The sequence below is a fragment of the Schistocerca piceifrons genome, chromosome 9, assembly GCF_021461385.2.
Source record: "Schistocerca piceifrons isolate TAMUIC-IGC-003096 chromosome 9, iqSchPice1.1, whole genome shotgun sequence".
Taxonomy (NCBI): domain Eukaryota; kingdom Metazoa; phylum Arthropoda; class Insecta; order Orthoptera; family Acrididae; genus Schistocerca; species Schistocerca piceifrons.
The window spans coordinates 28,119,302-28,137,183 of NC_060146.1; the positions used below are offsets into that span (position 1 = coordinate 28,119,302).

At 38.8% G+C, this 17,882-nt stretch overlaps 1 protein-coding gene across 1 annotated transcript in view; it reads left to right on the forward strand.

Annotated features, from left to right (window-relative positions):
- The window catches only part of LOC124717213 (zinc finger protein 135-like), a 182,080-nt gene that overhangs the window by 32,878 nt on the left and 131,320 nt on the right, over positions 1-17,882 (forward strand). The gene's annotated exons all lie outside the window — the stretch shown is intronic.

A 17,882-nucleotide genomic window follows, 5' to 3' on the forward strand; every position in this document is an offset into this window, starting at 1 on the left:
AAACAGCTGCAGACTGCTGCCCACCCTGTTTGCCAGATCATTTATGTATATAGAAAATGATAGTGGTCCTATCACACCTGCCTGTGGGTCTCTCAAAGGTACCCTCGTCTCTGACGAACACTTGCTGATCGAGGGCAACATACTGGATTCTTTACTTCAGAAGTAACCTATTCCGTGTGCTTGTACCTCCGTTAACAATTTGCAGTGGAACACTGTCAAATACTTTCTTGAAGTGTAGTAATATGGATTCTACCTGTTGCTCTTCATCCATAGTTTGCAGTATTCCATGTGAGAAAAAGGCAAACTGGGTTTCACACAAGTGATGCTTTCTGAAACCATGCTGATTAAAGGATGGAAACTTCTTAGTCTCAAGGAAATTTATTAAACTCTAAGTGGAGCATGTTCAAGAACTCTGCAGCAAACTGATGTTAAGGGTATTGGTCTTTAATTTTGTGGGTCCACTGTGTTACTCTTCTTATATACAGAAGTCATTTCTCCAGCCATTTATGGCTTCGTGCCGGGAAAGAGATTCACTATAAATGCAAGCTGAGTAAGGGTCCGATGCCTCTTTGTAAAATTTGATTAGGATACCATCTGGACCTGATGACTTAATTGTTTTCAACTCTTTTGGCTGTTAGTCTACACAAGGGATGCCTTTTACTATGTCATCCGTAGGGGAGTCTGTCCGGCGGTTAAACGACAGTATGTACATTCGATTCTGCAGCGACAATGATTTCTTAAACACAAAATTTAAAACCTCGGCTTTTCTTTCGCCGTCTTCTATTGCCGCGCCAGACTGGTCGTCGAGTAAGTTGGTGGAGGCCTTAGAACTGCGTAGCAGTTTTATATGGGACCGGGTTTTCTCTAGTTCTCAATCAGATCTTTTGCTAAGGTGTGACAGTGGTAGTTGCTGTACGGTTTGCGGGTGATCATTTCCGTTATCTCCTTTGAACTGAGAGTGCAACAGCATTTGCTTCCTCAGTATTTTTCAAATTTCATTCTTAAACCACTGTGGATCTTTTCATTTGTTAATCCATGTACTAGGTACACCCTCAGTATTTTCCAAATTTCGTCATTAAACCACGGTGGGTCTTTTCCGTCCTTAATCCACATAGTAGGCACATAATTCTCCAGAGCACCATTTACAATCTGTGTAAACTTCGCCCATCGTACTGGAACCAAATGATGTCAATTCCTTGTCTAAGTGAGATGCTAACAACTGCTCTTCTGCCCTTTCTAGCAGAAACACTCTCCTAGCCTGCTTCACTGATTTATTAACTTTAGTAACCATATTGCTATGATGACATCACAATCACTAATTCCCATCTCTATACTGACGCCATCAATAAGATTTGGCCATTTTCTAGCTACGAGTTCGAACGTACTTCCACTGCGTGTGGGCTGCCGAACTAGCTGCTCGAGAAAGTATTTGGAAAATGTGCACCCTCCTGCAAGAATCTGCAAATGTCCCAGTTTATACTACGAGGGTCAGTCAAAAAGTAATGCCTCCTATTTTTTTTTCTACGTTTAATTGTCAGGAAATTTAAATGCAATTACATAGGTTGAAAACCACAACATTGAGGATCATTTTGTCATTTTTCAATGTAATCTCCGCCCATCTCTACAGTTTTGGTCCATCTTTGAACAAGGGCATGTATCCCAGCACGGTAAAAATCACAGCTCTGCTTCCTAAGCCATTGACGCACGGATGTTTTGACGGCCTCCTCATCTTCAAAATGAATCCCACGATGAGCTTCTTTTAGTGGCCCGAACAGATGGAAGTCTGATGGTGCCAGGTCAGGGCTGTATGGGGGATGAGGCAAAACTTCCCATCCAATTTTGACAATCTCGTCAGAGGTGTGACGACTGGTGTGTGGTCTTGCATTGTCATGCAAAAGAAGAACATCTGCCATTGATTTTGTTGGGCGAACTCGCTGAAGACGTGCTTTAAGTTTGTTGAGGGTTGTGACGTATTGAACAGAATTTGTTGTGCATCCCTGCTCCAAAAAATCAACCAGAATCACACCCTCTGTATCCCAGAAAACTGTTGCCATAACTTTCCCTGCCGATCGCACAGTTTTGAATTTTTTCTTCCTCGGCGAGCTTGTGTGACGCCACTCCATTGACTGCCTCTTTGATTCGGGTTCAAAAAAATGCACCCATGTTTCGTCCCCGGTCACAATTTTTTTCAGAAACTCATCTCCCTCCAAACGGAAGCGCTGCAAGTGTTGGGAGGCTATTGTTTTCCTTGCCTCTTTATTCTGATCGGTTAACATTCTTGGAACCCACCGTGCACAAACTTTTGAGTACCCCAATTGTTTAATAATCGTGATCACACTGCCTTTACTAAGAGAAATAATGCGACACACTTCATCTGCAGTCACCCGACGGTCACCACGAATGATGTCATCAACTTGCTGAATGTTGTGTGGAGTCACTGCACTCACCGGCCTGCCGCTCCGCTTTTCGTCAGTCAACGGTGTTTGCCCTTCAGCTTCCTTACAACGACGAACCTATCGTCTAACAGTGCTGACATCCACTGTCACAACACCATACACCTTCTTCAGTCTTTCATGAATGCGTATGGACGTTTCACCTTCTGCATTCAAGAATTCAATCACACAACGCTGTCTCAAACGAACATCGATGTCGGCCATCTTACAAACTTCTGCTGTGCTGCCACCTGTTGACACAGAAAGTTACTACTGCAGTGGATTGCAGAAGAAGGTTTGAGGAATGGCGCCAAATTCAAATTTTTCACTTAACTTAATTTCTTTAAGTAGAAAAAAAATGGGAGGCATTACTTTTTGACCGACCCTCGTAGGTAGTTTAAAGTTGCCTCCAACTAGTAGTGCACCATCTGGGTATTTCTGTGCTGCTGTCTGTAGACTTTCTTCCAATGACTCTTAAACAGTCACAGCGGAATTGAGTTGCCAGTAAAAACGTCCAACCATTAACTTGATTTCATCTAGATCTGTTAAATGTGAATGCAAAATGTAAGTGTTGATCAGTGCAGACGAGAAGGGAATAAGTTTCTTTTAAATTTAGTGTTACAGAAGAATGGCAAAGATTATATGGATATGTTGTGGGTTAGGGCTGCAGTAACCACTGCCGTGTAATGATAGTCGTCTTTGTGTTTGCCCAAGCATCCGACACAATGTGAAGTTACACTCACAAAATCAATAAATTATCTACTTAGCAATGGAAGTAGTAAACTGCAATGATTGTTAAGTTACTATGTATGTAAATAAACATGTCACATTTAATGTTGAATATGTGGGCATGTAAGACTAAAATTATTAACTGTAACTCCCTGAGACTTTTGTTTTAATTTCTTATTTTGTCAATTATGTACATGGAAATACAGTAAAACTTGATGTAAGCTGAAAGTGAAAAATTCGGAAATCTGACCAAACTGTACAAGTATTTCAGTCCTGATGCATGCAGTACACTTTTATATGCTAATTTTTTGTGTAATTCAGAACCTGTCTAATGTGGAAGCGGATTGGAAACTTTAAGACTTAACTATCAATTCATTGTAGAATATGGAAAGGAGTTTATACAGTACTACTGTATTACAGTATACATTAGTTATTCACAACTCTACATGGACGCTGCTTTTAACACAAACTGTACAGCTATGAAAATGCTGTTAAGCAATGCAAAACCATGGAAAGAGATTTGGCACAGCGTGGAACGGCAGGTCTGGACATCAAACCGTGCCGGTCTGCGCAACTACAAACAAGTTACACATGGTGTCAGTACACTGAAGAAAACTGTTCATTCTTGAGCGCTCTGTGTGTGAGCATTTCTTTCCAATATTATTGATGGGGGCAGGTGCTCACTGGAGCATTGTTGCACATCTACGAAGAGACTGCTACAACTTGTGCAGTGAAAGACGTGTTCTTCCATGAAACAGTGGTTTTTCCTGACAATGTCAAGCATTTGACTACGGTAGTAGCAACAGTGACGACACGATGTCAGCCGGTGTTGCTAACCCTCAGTGAAAGTACTGAGGTAATCGAGGTGAGTGAGAAAGGCAAACTCTGTGTGCACGAAATAACGTTGTGTTTCAAATTTGGTAAAGCACAAAACAAGAAATAGATACGGGATGAATCGATGAAAGGGAATGAGAAATGAAAAGAAAGGCACAGAAGACAGGGAATGAAGAACTTTGTGAGATAGTTGGTATCGGTTTGTAAGTGCGTTACCATTGACTGCACCCACGTTGCGGAGTGATGCTCTGAAAGTAGCTAAAGAGCTAAGTTTAAGGCATCCACAGGATGGCTGGACAGTTTCAGAGTTAGCCACATCATCATGTGAAATGAAATGTGTGAGGAAGCAAAGTATGTGCAGGAAAGTGTAGCAACAGAATGGATTACAATACTCTACAACCTAATTGCAAATTATCACCTGAAAGATTTGTTCAGTGCTGCTGAAAGGATTCTTTTATTGCACACTGCCTTCAGAATCTCTATCAATTGGATGTGAAAAGTGCACTGGCAGAAAAATATCCGAGGAAAGACTCCCTGTACTGTTGTGTGGGTACATGTCAGTTGAAATCGAGAAGTCACTGGTGATTGGAAAGACAGTAAAACAGTGTTGTTTCAAAAATATAGATGCTGGGCTCTTTCAATGCCAAAATGAGCAAAGGAAGTCGCCAAGTTCTCCTTTTCATAAACAATGCAACTTGTTGCCCAGAAGTTAAGTTTTCAGGTTCAACCAGCTTCCCACAACCCCTGACCAGGCAGTTATTTATGCATTTAAGACCCATTGTAACTGATTACTGATGCGGTCTCTTGAAGAAATCAAAAGTGCATTTGCTCTTGCATGGTCAGTTTCTGTGTTCATTGTAGTAAATTGGATTGGCTTGCCAGTAGGCGAAAGAAAGCCCGAAAACTGTTACTGACTACTCCAACAAAGTGGGGTTTGGAAGTCAAGAACAAAATGCTTCTGTGACCATCAAAGCTCAAAGGAAATGCAGCAGCAGTTGCTGAATTAAAATGCGAAACACTTCATGTAGTAAAGATGACAAAAGTGCAGCCGAAGTAATGAATTACTGTTAACTCACTTCACTTTTACTGCACCAACAGGTCTAATAGAAATCTACAACACAGATGATGATAAGGAAGAAGCAAAGGAAGGAAAAAAAGGAGCAAAATAATGTCCCTAAAAAAAATTAATACACCTGGATAAGCTGCTGCATGCATAAATGATGATATACAAGTTAAGATACACAAATTCTCCCAGGCTGTTGGAACTATTGTATAGTACAAAATATTGCTTGGAAAAATAAATTTGAACAGGAAACTCAAACTGGTTTCCCTTCTTGGCATGTTGTGAAAGAAGTGAAATAAACATGGGAATAAAATGTGTGTTCTTACAACAATAAATGAATTTAAAGTTATAGTAAAAATACAGAAATACCATATTATTCATCAATTAGTGTAATAGTCTAGTGTTATGTCATATACAGTAAGTGAACACTTACTGTGCAGGAATGAAGGTACGTAAATATGTGCTTAATTACAAACTAATACTTTGTGCATGATACCTCAAAAATTTTATGCAGCCTAGTGAGTTTTGTGCAATTCAGAAATTTTTCCAATGTGGAAAATTATTTTATACCCATGCGATTTCTATTTGATTAAGTTCTATTGTAATACGAAATCTAATACTCCATCACATCAGTGTAACATTTATTAAATTTGCACCGTTTAAGTTGCATAGTAGTGTAACAAACATTTTACAGTTTCAAAATGTAAGTAAAATGTGGAAGTTTTTCACCAGTTCGCAAGACAAAAATCATACGGTCAAACACAGTCAATGTGTTGCTAGACTATCTCTAATTTTGTATATTTTCTCTTTAATTCTGCCTGAGATATGTAACTCCAAGATATCCTTTAAAATCAAGCTGTAGTTCCAAAATGCAATGGAGAGGAAGTAAAAAAAAAAAAAAATTGTGACTGGTGACAGAATAGCTGTAAGCCTTAGCCGTGGACAGCCCATAACTTAATGTCTATTAATGTTGTTGTCGTCTTCAGTCCTGAGACTGGTCTGATGCAGCTCTCCATGCTACTCTTTCCTGTGCAAGCTTCTACATCTCCCATTACCTACTGCAGCCTACATCCTTCTGAATCTGCTTAGTGTATTCATCTCTTGGTCTCCCTCTACGATTTTTACCCTCCACACTGCCCTCCAATGCTAAATTTGTGATCCCTCGATGCCTCAGAACATGTCCTACCAACCAGTCCCTTCTTCTTGTCAAGTTGTGCCACAAACTCCTCTTCTCCCCAATTCTATTCAATACCTCCTCATTAGTTATGTGATCTACCCATCTAATCTTCAGCATTCTTCTGTAGCACCACATTTCAAAAGCTTATATTCTCTTCTTGTCCAAACTAGTTATCGTCCATGTTTCACTTCCATACATGGCTACACTCTGTACAAATACTTTCAGAAACAACTTCCTGACACTTAAATCTATACTCGATGTTAACAAATTCCTCTTCTTCAGAAACGCTTTCCTTGCCATTGCCAGTCTACATTTTATATCCTCTCTACTTCGACCATCCTCAGGTATTTTGCTCCCCAAATAGCAGAACTCCTTTACTACTTTAAGTGTCTCATTTCCTAATTTAATTCCCTCAGCATCACCCGACTTAATTCGACTACATTCCATTATCCTCGTTTTGCTTTTGTTGATGTTCATCTTATACCCTCCTTTCAAGACACTGTCCATTCCGTTCAACTGCTCTTCCAAGCCCTTTGCTGTCTCTGACAGAATTAAAATGTCATCGGCGAACCTCAACGTTTTTATTTCTTCTCCATGGACTTTAATACCTACTCCGAATTTTTCTTTTGTTTCCTTTACTGTTTGCTCAATATACAGATTGAACAACATCGGGGAGAGGCTACAACCCTGTCTTACTCCCTTCCCAACCACTGCTTCCCTTTCATGCCCCTCGACTCTTATAGCTGCCATCTGGTTTCTGTACAAATTGTAAATAGCCTTTCGTTCCCTGTATTTTACCCCTGCCACCTTTAGAATTTGAAAGAGAATATTCCAATCAACATTGTCAAAAGCTTTCTCTAGGACTACAAATGCTAGAAATGTAGGTTTGCCTTTCCTTAATCTTTCTCCTAAGATAAGTCATAGGGTCAGTATTGCTTCACGTTTCCAACATTTCTGCGGAATCCAAACTGATCTTCGCCGAGGTCGACTTCTACCAGTGTTTCCATTAGTCTGTAAAGAATTCGCGTTAGTATTTTGCAACTGTGACTTATTAAACTGATAGTTCGGTAATTTTCACATCTGTCAACACCTGCTTTCTTTGGGATTGGAATTATTATATTCTTCTTGAAGTCTGAGGGTATTTCGCCTGTCTCATACATCTTACTCACCAGATGGTAGAGTTTTGTCAGGACTGGCTCCCCCAAGGCCGTCAGTAGTTCTAATGGAATGTTGTCTACTCCGGGGGCCTTGTTTCGACTCAGGTCTTCCAGTACTGTGTCAAACTCTTCATGCAGTATCGTATCTCTCATTTCATCTTCATCTACATACTCTTCCATTTCCATAATATTGTCCTCAAGTACATCGCCCTTGTATAGACCCTCTATATACTCCTTCCACCTTTCTGCTTTTCCTTCTTTGCTTAGAACTGGGTTTCCATCGGAGCTCTTTATATTCATACAAATGGATCTCTTTTCACCAAAGGTGTCTTTAATTTTCCTGTAGGCAGTGTCTATCTTACCCCTAGTGAGATAAGCCTCTACATACTTACATTTGTCCTCTAGCCATCCCTGCTTGGCCATTTTGCACTTCCTGTCGATCTCATTTTTGAGACGTTTGTATTCCTTTTTGCCTGCTTCATTTACTGTGTTTTTATATTTTCTCCTTTCATCAATTAAATTCAATATTTTGTCTGTTACCCAAGGATTTCTACTAGCCCTCGTCTTTTTACCTACTTGATCCTCTGCTGCCTTCACTACTTCTTCCCTCAGAGCTACCCATTCTTCTTCTACTGTATTTTTTTCCCCCATTCCTGTCAATTGTTCCCTTATGCTCTCCCTAAAACTCTGTACAACCTCTGGTTCTTTCAGTTTATCCAGGTCCCATCTCCTTAAATTCCCACCTTTTTGCAGTTTCTTCAGTTTTAATCTACAGTTCATAACCAGTAGATTGTGGTCAGAGTCCACATCTGCCCCTGGAAACATCTTACAATTTAAAACCTGGTTCCTAAATCTGTCTTACCATTATATAATCTGTCTGATACCTTCTAGTATCTCCAGGATTCTTCCATGTATACAGCCTTCTTTTATAATTCTTGAACCAAGTGTTAGCTATGATTAAGTTATGCTCTGTGCAAAATTCTACCAGACGGCGGCCTCTTTCATTTCTTAGCCCCAATCCATATTCACCCACTATGTTTCCTTCTCTCCCTTTTCCTACTCTCGAATTCTAGTCACCCATGCCTATTAAATTTTTGTCTCCCTTCACTACCTGAATAATTTCTTTTATCTCATCATACATTTCATCAATTTCTTCATCATCTGCAGAGCTAGTTGGCATATAAACTTGTACTACTGTAGTAGGCATGGGCTTCGTGTCTATCTTGGCCACAATAATGCATTCACTATGCTGTTTGTAGTAGCTTACCCGCACTCCTATTTTTTTATTCATTATTAAACCTACTCCTGCATTACCCCTATTTGATTTTGTATTTATAACCCTGTATTCACCTGACCAAAAGTCTTGTTGCTCCTGCCACCGAACTTCACTAATTCCCGCTATATCTAACTTCAACCTATCCATTTCCCTTTTTAAATTTTCTAACCTACCTGCCCGATTAAGGGATCTGACATTCCACGCTCTGATCCGTAGAACGCCAGTTTTCTTTCTCTTGATAACGACGTCCTCTTGAGTAGTCCCCGCCCGGAGATCCGAATTGGGGACTATTTTACCACCGGAATATTTTACCCAAGTGGACGCCATCATCATTTAACCATACAGTAAAGCTGCATGCCCTCGGGAAAAATTACGGCTGTAGTTACTTTTTGCTTTCAGCTGTTCACAGTACCAGCACAGCAAGGGCATTTTCGTTAGTGTTGCAAGGCCAGATCAGTCAATCATCCAGACTGTTGACCCTGCAGCTACTGAAAAGGCTGCTGCCCCTCTTCAGGAACCACACGTTTGTCTGGCCTCTCATCAGGTTGCACTTACGGTACGGCCATCTGTATCGCTGAGGCACGCAAGCCTCCCCACCAACGGCAAGTCCATGGTTCATGGGGGTAGGTGTCTATTAATAGCATAATGTATTAATTCAAATTCCAAAGTAGGTCATGGTTGAGAATATTACCAAACTGTCAGTTTAATAAATCATGATAGCAAAATATATTATTTACAGACGAATGGAAGAATTGGTAGAAGCCAGCCTCAGAACAGATTAAGTTCCAGATAAATGTAGGAACACATGAGGCAATACTTTATCCTACTTTTTGTCTTTGAAGATTGGGTGAAGAAAAGGCAAACCTATGTTCACAGCATTTGCAGATTTAGTGAAAGCTTTTGACCTAACAGGGATAAAATACAGTGAGTGAAAGGTTATTTATAACTTGTACAGAAAGGAGCCTGCAATTAGAAGAGTTGATGAAAGGAATGAAATGGTAGAGAAGAGAGTGAGACAGTGTTGTAGACTACAAGAACTTTGATATTTGCCGTTGATATTGTAATACTGGCGAATATGGGAAAGAACATGGAAGAGCAGTTGAAAAGAGGTTATTTGATGAACATCAACAAAAGTAAAACAAAGATAATAGAATATAGTCAAATTAAATTAGATGATGATGAGAGGGATTTAGGTTAAGAAATGAGATAAAAGTGGTGGATGGGTTTTGCGATGTGGGCAGCAAAATTACGGACAGTGGAAGAAGTAAAGAGGAGAGGAGATAGAATGCTGTCTGGGTGTAGGAAAAAGCTATTTCTGAAATAGAGGCATTTGTTAACATTAAATGTAAGTTTAAGTGTTCGGAGTCTTTTCTAATGGTTTTGGTCAGGAATGTTGCCTTGCACAAAAGTTTGTGAGTATAGGTGACAAGCAGTTCAGACAAGAAGAGAGTAGAAGCTTTTGAAATGTGTTGCTGTAGAAGAATTCTGAAGATTAGATCGCTAAATCGAATAAATAATGGAGTGGTGCCTAATTGAATTGGGGAAAAATAAATGTATTTCACAACTTGGCTAAAAGAAGTGATTGGTTGCTAGGACACATTCTGAGGCATCAAGGAATAGTTATTTGGGTAATGGACAGAAGTGAGTGTGTGTGGTGGTGGTGGAGGTGGAGGAGGAGGTGTTGTGTTGTAGAGTGAGAACAGTTAGGAGAGCTGCATCAAACCAGTCTTTGGACTGAAAAAAAACTACTACTACTACTACTACTACTACTACTTCATTTGTAGTAGTGAACAGTATTATGTCTGGACAGATGTAAGTGCTGTTGTTTCGTTTGGCAGTGAGTAAGTGCCAGACTTGAAATCCAACGGTCAGTGGGTCAATCTCTAGTTGGTCCTGTATCTCTTCTTTCACTTCTCATAATGATTCTTCAATGTGAAAAATGCCGAGTTGCACTATCTCATGGAATCACATTAAATCTCCAGCTCTAAGGGCTGAAGAAGGCAACGCATAACAGAAGTCAACTGGAGTATGCATAGTAAAGCACTCTAGTCCTGCACACAACTTTCAGGATGAGGACTGCTTGACTTGTTTATGTCAGAATGAAGACCAGATGTGTAGCAGTTGTTTTAAAAAACAGAGGAGCAAAAACAATTATTTATGAGTCACTGCATGTTTAATTGCATTAAAATGTTGTATTTTAATATAATTGGCAAGTACCAACAATTTTGTATTGTCACATAGAAAGCGTGTGAAAGTGTTTTTAATTTATTGTTCTTGCTTGTCATGCAGTAATTAACAGTTTGATTGAAGACCGTGTGTGTGTGTGTGTGTGTGTGTGTGTGTTTAGAATGCCATCCATTTTAATGAATTCTCAAGTATTTTTATTTAGAAACTAGCTATCATATTCCTATGATACTATCTTATTATTAAAGCCCGAATCTAATTCTTCTGCTTTACATGTTTCCAGCTTCTTTGAATGTATCATTTGTGCCTTAAATTTTTAAGGAATGTTGGAGGTCGCAAGAACTATGAAAGTTTGCTATAGTCAGAAACTGTGTAATAACCATAGTTGCCCTAACAATCTACTATTCAACACAATAATTGAAAAGTAATACTGTAAAACTGTAATTATAAATTTTTGCACAATATTTTTTATTTTATGATAAATTTTTTTGATGATACATCTGTGACACAAAAAAGGTTCAGGAATTGTTTGAAGAATGCTAAAGCTTATCCAGGAGCGGATATAAATTCAGACCACAACCTACTGATGGGAGAAATACAAGTGAAGTTGAAAAAAGTCTGGAGAGGTAAAGCAAAGGAAAGAGTAAACATAGAAAGACTCAAAGAGGTAGGAAAGGCATCAGATTTGGAGAACAGATTTATGGAAAAATGGCAAAGAGGTATTGTTGATGAAAGTGTTAATGACAAGTGGATAAAAATGAGGGAAGGACTCATGGACTCTGCCAAAGAAGTTCTAGGAATTAGAGTATCCCAAAGCACCAGGAAAGAATGGAAAACAGAAAACGTTGAAAAAGATGGAAGAGCGCAGAAAGTGGAAAAGTGTAGAAACTGAAGAAGGCAAAAAGAGGTACAGGAAACTGAATAATGAACTAAGAAGAGAAACTGAAGAAGCAAGAGAAAAATGGATGAAACAGAAATGCGACGAAATAGAGATAATGGAGAGAGAGGGGAAAGTATGAAATGATGCATAGACTGGCTAGTGAGATAGTTTTTGAACGTAAAAGAAAGAGGAATAACATGGAAATAGAAAGAGCGGATGGTACTCTAGCAGAAGAACCACAGGAGGTTTTGAACAGATGGCAGGAATATATTGAATGTCTGTATAAGGGGGATGAAATGCAAAGCGAAATTAAGGTTGAAGAGGAGCAATATGTGCTGAAGATGGAAAGGGATTTACCATCTTCGAAGCAGACGTAGAAAAGGCACTGAAGGAGATGAAGAATAGGAAGGCATGTGGAATAGATGATTTGCCAGGAAAACTGTTGAAGAGTCTGGGAAACAAGGCAAGAATAGAAATAGTCTACCTCTGTAACGAGATATATGACGAAGGGGAATGGTCTGAGGACTTCCTTGCAACAGTTATGATACCAATAGAGAAAAAGAGAAACACTAAAAAATGTGAAGAGCACCGGACCATCAGTCTAATTTCTCATGCAGCTAAAGTGTTGGTGAGAGTGTTGAATAGAAGGTTATATGGCAAGCTGGATAGAGGGATCGCAGAGGAGCAGTTCGGATTTAGAAGAGGAAAAGGAACAAGAGATGCTATTGGCCTGCTAAGAACTATAGGGGAAAGATATATAGAAAAGGGTAGAGAAATCTTTACTGTTTTTATAGATTTAGAAAAGGCTTTTGACTGAGTTCAGTGGAACAAGCTGATGGATATCTTGAAGAGGAAAGGAGTAGATTGGAAAAAGAGACGACTGATACAGAATCTATATTTACACCAGAAAGTAAAAATAAGGATTGGAAATGAAATTTCAAAAGGAAGCAGCACTGGACGAGGTGTTAGACAAGGTTGTTGCCTTTCCCCACTGTTGTTTAACATGTACCTGGAAGAGATTATTGCGAAAAGTTTAGATGGCGAAAGAGGAATATGTATTGGTGGAAAGAGAATAGAATGTATAAGATTTGCTGATGACATGGTATTAGTGGCAGAAAGTGAGCGGACAGTGAATAACATGCTCAAAGATCTGAATGAAGCTTGTGTGGAATATGGGATGCAAATAAACACAGCAAAAACAAAGAGTATGGTCATCAGTACAAGATGCAGACTGTCCAATATTAAAATAGGACAATCTACCATTAGCCAAGTAAGTGAATTTAAATATCTTGGAAGCATAATAACTGAAGACTTGAGATGTCACCAGGAGGTGAAAACTCGAATTGCCATAGCAAAGGAGGCATTCAACAGAAAGAGGAGACTCTTATGTGGCAATTTAGATAAAGGACTAAGGAAAAGGCTTGCCAAATGTTTTGTCTGGAGTGTGGCACTATATGGGGCAGAAACATGGACTCTGAGATGAGAGGATGAAAAGAGGTTAGAAGCATTTGAGATGTGGATGTGGAAGAGAATGGAGAGAATAAGCTGGATGGAAAGAGAGAGTAATGAAAGAGTATTGGAAAGGGTTGGTGAGAGAAGATGTGTGCTGAAGGTTGTAAGAGAATGGAAAAAGAACTGGTTGGGACATTCAATGAGAAGGGAGTGCTTGCTAGTAGATGCTTTGGAAGGATTGGTTTGTGGGAGAAGACTGAGAGGAAGAAGGAGATACAAGGTGATAGACGACATAAAGGGAAGAGGAAATTATGCAGACCTGAAGAGGATGGCAGAAGACCGGACAGCCTGGAGAACTACCATGTGAAAACCTGCCTTTAGGCAGAACACTGATGATAATGATGATGATGATGATCTGTGATACGATACTTTGCGTTCGGTAGTTCTGCACTATTACGTTCATTCATTTCTTCAAACCTTTCCTGGGTGCTTTTTTCGTGTGGTTGAACATACTTCGCACATCCTCTGAATTTTTCTTTTACCTTGTTGTGGTGGAATGTTTTCTGGGAAATGCTTTTCTGTAGATAGCCTTCTTACTTGCCACCCATGGAGCTCAGTGTGGGAGTGTCCTTGCTCACTGGTAATTCTGCACACCATACCGTTGTAAATTTAAATACAAGTCTCTTCATATTTTCTTACGTTATTGTGGAGAATGCTTGCATTCAGTAGGTACTAAACCTGAGTACCTTTTAGCAGATATATAGCTTATTTAGTGCATTAAAGTTTTCTGCGTAGTGGCAAACTATACACTCAAATTATATGTATCTTGTTCAGTGGTGAGTTTTGGTCCTGGGATCTTGTTGCGCAGATAAAGATGTAAATAAAACATTTTTTCTTTCTTTCACTACAAGCTTTTATTAGAACTTGTCAAAGTTCAGTAAACTGAACATACATAATATGCCAATAAAACACACAGTGACACTGTCTGATACAATCTGAGTCAAAATTAGTAATGAACCAATCGAACCTGTTGTAAAATAAGTTATGTGATCGCAGCAGTGATCTTATTTATAATCCGTCAATGATCAGTACATTTCAAAGAAGTTAATAAAAGGCAGTATATGTTACTATAAAGATCGATCATATGATGCGTGCAGATTCTCCAGGAGATGTTCTTTTTTTTCTGAGTCACTGGTTTGATGTGGCCCGCCATGAATTCCTCTCCTGGGTCAACCTCCTCATCCCAGAGTAGCACTTCCAGCCTACTTCCCCAATTATTTGCTGGATGTTTTCCAATCTATGTCTTCCTCTATAGTTTTTGCCTTCTGTAGCTCTCTCTAGTACAGTGGAAGTCATTATCTTAAGTTTTAACTGATGTCCTATCATCCTGTTCCTCCTTCTCATCAGTGTTTTTCCACATATTCCTTTCCTCTTGGCCTGGGATGCCCTTTTTGTCAGTGCTAGTGTGCTATTGATGCCCTACCTGATCTGTCTGTCACTTGTTATTTTGCTGCCTAGGTAGTAGAATTATTTAACTACACCTACTTGGTAACCATCAATCTTGATGTTAAGTTTCTCGCTGTTTTCATTTCTGCTACTTCTCATTACTTTCGTCTTTCTTTGATTTACTCTCAATCCATATTTTGTACTCATTAGACTGTTCCACTCAGCAGATCGTGTTACTATTCTTCACTTTTGCTCAAGATGTCAATGTGATCAGCAAATTGTATCCTTTCACCTTGTATTTTAATTCCACTCCTGACTCTTTCTTTTGTTTCCATCACTGTTTCTTTGATGTACAGACTGAACAGTAGGGGCAAAAGAATACATCCCTGTCTTACATGCTTTTTAATCTGAGCACTTCGTCCTTGGTCGTCCACTCTTATTATCTCCTCTTGGCTCTTGTACATATTGTATATTATCCATCTCTCCCTATAGCTTACCCCTATTGTTCTCAGAATTTCAAACATCTTGCATTATTTTATTGTTTTGAACGCTTTTTCCAGGTTGACATGTTTTGATCTTTCTTTAATCTTGCTTCCATTATCAACTGTGATGTCAGAATTCTCTCTCTGATGCCTTTACCTTTCCTAAAGCCAAACTGATCGTCATCTAACACATCCTCAATTTTCTTTTCCATTCTTCTGTATATTACTTGTGTGTAAGCAGCTTGGAAACATGAGCTGTTAAGCTGATTGTGTGGCAATTCTCACACCCATCTTGTCTTACAGTGTTCGGAATTGTGCGGATGATATTTTTCTGAAAGTCAAGTGGTATGCTGCCAGACTCATACATTATACACACCAACATGAATAGTCATTTTGTTGCCACTTCCTGCAATGATTTTAGAAATTGTGAGGGAATGTTATCTATCTCTTCTGCCTTATTAGATCTTATGTCCTCCAAAGCTCTCCTAAATTCTAATTGTAATACTGGATACCCTATCTCTCCTAAATGGACTCTTGTTTCTTCTTCTATCACATCAGACAAATTTTCCCCCTCATAGAGGCCTGAAATGTAATCTTTCCACCTATCCGCTCTCACCTCTGCACTTAACAGTGGAATTCCGGTTGCACTCTTTATGTTACCACCCTTGCTTTTAATTTCACTGAAGGTTGTTTTGACTTTCCTATATGCTGAATCAGTCCTTCTGCCAATCATTTCTTTTTTGATTTCTTCACATTTTTCTTGCGGCCATTTCACCTTAGCTTCCCTGCACTTCCTATTTGTCTCATTCCTCAGCAACTTGTATTTCTATATTCCTGAATTTCCCTGAACGTTTTTGTACTTTTTTCTTTCATCGCTCAACTGAAATAATTTCTTCTGTTTTCCATAGCTTCTTCGCAGTTACTTCTTTGTACCTATGTATTTCTTTCCAACTTCTGTGATGGCTCTTTTTAGAGATGTCCATTCCTTTTCAACTGTACTGCCTACTGGGTGACTCTTTATTGTTGTATCTACAGCTTTAGAGGACTTCAAGCATACCTCATCATTATTTAGTACTTCTGTATTCCACTTCTTTGAGTATTGATTCTTCCAGATGAATCTCTTAAACTTCGGTGTACTCTTCATCATTACTACATTGTGATCTGAGTCAATATCTGTTCCTGGATACACCTTACAATACTGTATCTGATTTCAGAATATCTGTTTGAGCATGATGTAATGTAACTGAAATCTTCCCGTATCACTCAGCCTTTTCCAAGTACACCTTCTCCTCTTGTGATTCTTGAACAGAGTATTCGCTATTACAAGCTGAAATTTATTACAAAACTGAGTTAGTCTTTCTCCTCTCTCATTCCTTGTCCCAAGCCCATATTTTCCTGTTAACTTTTCTTGCACTCCTTCCCTTACAACTGCATTCCAGTCTCCCATGATTAAGATTTTCATCTCCCTTCAATATCCTCATACACTTCCTCTATCATCTTCAGCTTGTGACATCTGCATGTATACCTGAACTATCATTGTCGATGTTGGTTTGCTGCCGATTCTGATAAGAACAACCCTATCACCGAACTGTTCACAATAATGCACTCTCTGCCCTATCTTCCTATTCATTACAAACCCAACTCCCGTTATACCATTTTCTGCTGCTGTTGATATTGCACTATACTCATGTGACATATAATCCTTGTTTTCTTTCCATTTCACTTACTGACCCCTACGATAACTAGATTGAGTGTTTGCATTTCTCTTTTCAGGTTTTCTAGCTTCCCTACGACTTTCAAGCTTCTGACATTCCACGTCCTAACTTGTAGGTGGTTATCCTTTGGTCGGAGATATTAGTCGCGTGATTTAGGTGGGGTAAACTATTTAAGCACTTTCATATGAATGTTTTATGATCTCAGGAAATACATAGTTGTTTATGGAACATCTAGGTTGAAATGTACTAATTTGGATGAGTATATGTTTCAAAGACTTGGTTTACAAAATATGTAATTAGTTACTAAAATACAAAAGGTTACAGGATTACTTTGTGTGTGTACACTCGGAATTACCAGTGTGTGAGTAGAGTTTTCATACAGAAAATTATTGTAGTTTATGCAAATTTTTAATTATTGGCTTAAACTATTAATGATAGGTGTCATTTGACCCAGAAAATTTAGAGCAGCTGGGATCTTAACAAGTACAGTGGCTAAGTGTTCAATGGAAAATTTGGACGTGTCCCATCTCCAGTAGTGGTAATCTTCTAAGTTAATTAGTTTTACTAAAATTAAGACATGTTAAAGTGAAATCTTGTGTCATAGGTCTCCGGTGAAATGTCAGTAAGTTAAATTTGACTGATTAGCTTAGTTGAAACTCCCTATTTCATATTGTAATAAAATTTTCAATTATTAATAACTTGCAATTAATGTAGTTTCTAGGAAACTAAATGTGCCATTGTAATCAGCATATGAATAATTGTATTCTGAATAGTGAAATTGCATGAAGCATTGTGTCATTAATGTTGTAAAAGATTCAAGCCTGTATTATGTATACACTACATACAATAGTAGATTCAAAAAGGAAAATGAATAGAGGAAAAAAAAAAATAATGAGAATGCAAAAAAGCTTTCTATAGGCAAGATCGCATAAATACCATTTTTCAACAACTGGTTTCAACAGGCTTTGCTGCTATCTTCTAGTCTTTAGAAATGTTTATTACAAAATGTGTTCATTGTGAGCTGCAACCTCATGCCAGGTTATCATATTAGTAGG